Here is a 4,978-nt window from a genome sequence, read left to right as displayed (position 1 = left end):
AAATGTAACATTCCAACTTCCCCCTTAGTGTGTTTGTTGGGCAGCTTAGATAATGTCACTTCAGAAAAGAATATCGCCCATATGGTTTTCACTGCCCTATGCATAGCCAAGAAAACAGTCCTCATGAACTGGAAAAATAAAAATAATCTTAATTCTAACCAATATAGAAATTATCTATTAGATTACATTAGTCTTGATACAGCCTCTGCCACCACATCAGATCAATTGCTCTGGGCTCCTTTGATCAGCTCCATCACCTAGAGGGGGTGGGGGGGTCATAGTTTGGTCCCGCCTTCACTGTTGTGATTGGTGTGGGGGTAGGGACAGGCTTAGGGCGTCGGGGTGGTCCCCGGAGGCATCTTCCGTGGGGGGCTCAACCCGGGGTAGCGGTCATGTCCGGTTAGGGGCTCTGTTGGCTCTCAGGTGACTGTTTCCTCGCGGCTGCGTGCAGCAGGGCTAGGGGAGGGTCTGTGCTGACGGACGTGGGTTACTGACCTGGTAGCCTGGCTGCCCCTGGGTGGGTCCGGGATGGGCGTGAGGTTCTGAGGGCGCTCCGTCTCTGGGCTGGGGCCCGGGCCTCGGGGGCTTGGGTCCTGGTTGGTGTGTTGCCGGGGTTGTGGGCGGGTGGGTGCATGGGGGCCCAGCCCTGGAGCAGGGTGCCGCCGGTGCATCGAGCCACCTGGGGGGCTCTTCAACTGGTGGGGAAGATTGTCACATCTTGCAGGAGCTTTCCTCTCCTCAGGGGCTCTCTCTGCAGGAGGGGGAGATACAGGAGAGGTGGAGGAAGATCTCAGCCTGGGTGTTTATTGTCTTATGTAGTCTGGAAGATGAGTGGATGGTGGGGTGGGTGCAGTTTTCTCTGCGGTGGGGTTGGGTGGACTGTCCCGGGCTCTGTGGGGCCGGGAGGCACTGCTGCGCTGGGCCCCGGTCTGGATGGGCCTGGGCCCCCTTTCCCTGGCGGGTCACGGAGTATGGGGGTGCCTACTGGGGTCAGCGGGGGAGCTGGCCCCAGGGAGGGGTCACTTGCCCCTCCCTTCCTTCCCTCCCCATCTCCAGCTGCCTCCCTCTTCCCGCTCCACCACAACCACCCACACATGCAGGACCTTGGAGTAGGGGTATGTCACCAGGGTGCAGAGGAGGCTAACCCCCCCCCCCCCCCCCCCCCCCTCTGTCCCCTTCTGGCTGCCTCTGCCTCAATTTTATCCCACAACTTAGACATTCACATTACTCACACTCTCATTACACATACATATAGGATCTTGGGGGTGGGCACGATACACGGAATCCAAAGTACCATCAGGGTGTACACCCCACCCCTGGCGTCGTTGCCCACCTCTCAAGGTTAAATACACGTAGACATTGAGGGCTAGCAGGAGGGACCATGCGCTTACCTGCTGCTCTCTGGCAGGTAGCTCCATGCCCTCCTGGGTTTTAAATGCACCTTAGAACACACATGCATCAACACTACAATGAGCGGGTGGAGGGAGGTTTGGAGTCTTCTTTCACCCCCATTCTCTGCGACCTGCTGGAGCGGGGGGGCTAGGAGGAGGAGTTGGCCGTCCGACTGCGGTCTGGAGTGTGGGGCCTCCCTGCTGCTGCGGAGTCGGGGCGGTCTGCCTCCCCCCACCGCAGGGAAAAGGGTAACACCACCTGGGTCTGGGTGCAGTTCCCCCCTCCAGGGGCAAGGGTACCTAGACCCGGTTTGTAGAGTACGCTTGGGGAGTGTGATCGTGTGTACAGCGTCTCTTTATGTCTGTCTCCACGTTGGTTGAGTGTGGAGTAAGTGCATATGAGAGCATGAGGGTGGGAATGGATGTTTGTATATGTGTGTGCCTGTATGTCTGTGTCTATATGTCAGGTTGGGTGTCAGGCGCCACCTCTCTGGGGACATCTCAGGCCCTCCAAGGTTTGGAGGCCAATCTCCCCCTACCACCACTTCCCCTGCCAGTGGCAGACTCCCTCAGACATCGGTGCGTTGGTGGTTCTTTGTGTCCGGGGGTGGGCGTCCAGGTACACACCGGCTCACTCCTTGGCGGCCGCTTATCGGGGCCTGGAGCCTGGGGCTCGCTCGGGCCACTTCGGAGGTGGGGTGCCCCCGGCCTCTCGGCCTGGGGCTCGGTCACTCAGGCACGGCTGGCTGCCGGCGGAGCTCACGGGCGCGTCACTGCAACTCCCCCTGGCTTCTGCTCCGAGGCTGCTGAGTGAGCCCTCATCTGGGACTCTCCTCAGCTCTTTCCGGGACAGTGGCGCGGCTGCCCCTCTGTTGGTCTTCCTTGGTCTCTTGTGTTCTGGGGGCCTCTGGATGTCTGGAGTTTTGATCTCCTCCATACCTGCTTCAAGCCCTGGAGGACGGGGCTGTGGCCCCCCCACACCCTCTAGCAGATCATTACATGAAGGAACCTTTAAAAAACAAAAAACAAGCGCGTCCATGCTCACAGGTGTACACACGGGTGATCACACCCACAAACTACACCCTTTTTGGCTCCTACCTCAAAGCACACTGTGTTCTGTTGATCTTATGTGCTGCACAATAATGTTTAATATTTAGTATTTACTGTCATATTCCCATATATCATTGTGATGTTGTTTATTCTATTACTCTTGTTCTCCTCTGCTTGTTTTCTTTTTTCTTTCTCAGCAGGTGATCCAGGTGATTGATATATGCATTTTTTTTTCTGCTCATTCTGTTGGTTTATGTCTTTTGCCCTTCTCCCCCGTCCCTCTTCTCAGCTGTTTCTCTTTCCCTCTTTCTTTCTCCCCTTCTTTCCCCCAGTCAAGTCTGTCCTGTATTCAGTAAGTGAAAATAAAATAAACAATAAAAGGTGAATCAAATGGACCATTACGGCAAGGCTGGGATGGTCAGTTTGGTAAAGTAAATCCGTTGGGCATCTTTCTTTGCCTTTAGACAACAATTCTGATGGCAAAAGAGCCAAACGGGACAGGCAAAAAAAACCCCAAAAAACTGCCTTTTGTTTCTGTAGAAGGTATTTAAACCCAGGGCTGTGCCAGGTTCAGCAGAGACTTTGCCAGTTGTTTGCCCCGCGATGCCTTCTCTCACCGATCCTGGGTTTTTGTTCTTTTTTGATAAAAGGATGTTAGCTACGCTCACCATTTGTCTGCAAGCATTACTGAATGGAAAACTTCCACAACAGGATGGCATCACGAACAGGATGGTCCATGTGGTTGGTGAACAACGGTTCCCGGGACGGGCTCATCACCCCTGAGGGAAAAGGTACCTTTGTCCTCCCGCCTGTTGAAGTGAGGAAATGGAGGAGCCTCTAGACTGTGTGTTTTAGCCAACACTGAGACATTCGACTCTGAGGGGACTCCTGCAGATGGGTGAGCTGTAGCTAACTTATGTACAGTCCTGGAGACTTTTTGTCTGGCCGCGGTGGAGTACCTGCAGACTCCGGAGTTCGAGTCTCTGTAGGAAAAATCCTCGGGTTCGAGTCCCCAGGCCTGTGTTTGGTTCTGGGCCATCACACGAATGGTGGTTCGAGTCCACTGTTGATAATCATTTCCGCATACCGCAATGGGTTAAGTGACGGTATTTTAGCACTTTTCTGCCGGGAATGGAAGAAAGCCATTGCAGAGGATGCTCTGAATGTAAAGGGAAGCTTGATCCAGCGGGCGTTCCAGGGACAAAGCTCAATATCTGACTATGTCAAGAAATGTGGGTAAAAGTATGTTGTGTTAGATGGCAGAGAAGGGTTTTGTGGGAAAGGGTTCAGCATGAACCAGTTGAAAGTTAGAAAAGCAGTTGGAGAGAAAGAAAAAGAGATGTTTGAGAAGTGAGTTAATAGGTTGATGTGTGGGTGAAAATTTTTAAAAACAATGGTGTAAAAACAATGAAAAATAGGAAATAAAGCAATGAAAACTAAAGAAAAAGAAAGAAAAGGAGAGGAGACAGTGTGGAAGTGTGTGAGAGGGGAATTGTCTCCAACTAGTGGGAGAAGGTGGTACTGCAGTCACCAGCTACCCTTGGTGCACACAAAAGAAACAAAATAGGAGTGTTATAATATTATGAAGAGCAATGTTCCCTCTAATTTTTCATGTGTCTGAGCGAATGCACAAACTCCCTGAGCGGTCCCTTGGACCACTGTGAGCAACAGCAGATGTGTGCACTGTGGTCACGCCAGCATCGAATCCGTCCAAGTTACATGGTTTATTAAAATAATCAAATTACAACATTTACATTTATGTGAGACTACCTGTGTGGTTATAACAATAAACACAGCATCCTTTTCTCTTTATGTTTAACTTTATGAATTGATTTATTGTGAGCAACACGAATGTTTGCAGTAAAACAGGAACTAACACACAGAGAGAGACTCAGACACGTGGGCTTGATTCTGAGACCAGAGAGAAACAACATGAAAGCATGACAGACCAGAGAAACAAAGGAACGGAACACAGAGAAGACACTCAGACAACTTGGTATTAGTATCTTTCCCAAGGATATTTGGTATGCAGACTGGAGGAGACAGGGATCAAACCATCAATCTTCAGATTAGTAGGTGACCTATTTTACTTCCTGAACCACAGCCACCCCCGAATAACTGTATCCGGTATATATTGTAAGTGGAATCATGTGTGAAGAGATTTCACCTCCACAAACAGCAAATGCATGGTTTGTGACACAGGAGAATTGCACTGTTAGGTGATTTAGTTAATTAATCTGACCTTAGCACTGCTGTTATGTTGCAGGTCAAATTGATCCACTTTAAAAGTTAAATAAAAGTGCAGGTTTAAGGGTTCAGATGTGTCAAAAGCTAATGTGAGACATATTTCACCACAAACAAACAAACACACACTCCCTATTGACCTCTTGCAAAAATAGGGTTGTTTTGACTTTTGATGGGACCCTTTTCCCCTTGTGTGGGCAAACTCCACCTACACTTAGTGGAAACTCACCAGGAAAGGAGCAAACCATATAGAGTTTTACAAAATGAGCAGCAGATGTAAACAGCTGACAGCC

The sequence above is a fragment of the Astatotilapia calliptera genome, chromosome 1 (genome assembly GCF_900246225.1).
Source record: "Astatotilapia calliptera chromosome 1, fAstCal1.2, whole genome shotgun sequence".
NCBI classification, from domain to species: Eukaryota; Metazoa; Chordata; class Actinopteri; order Cichliformes; family Cichlidae; genus Astatotilapia; species Astatotilapia calliptera.
The sequence above is the reverse complement of the archived record's forward strand: the minus strand, read 5'-3'. Positions refer to the sequence as shown.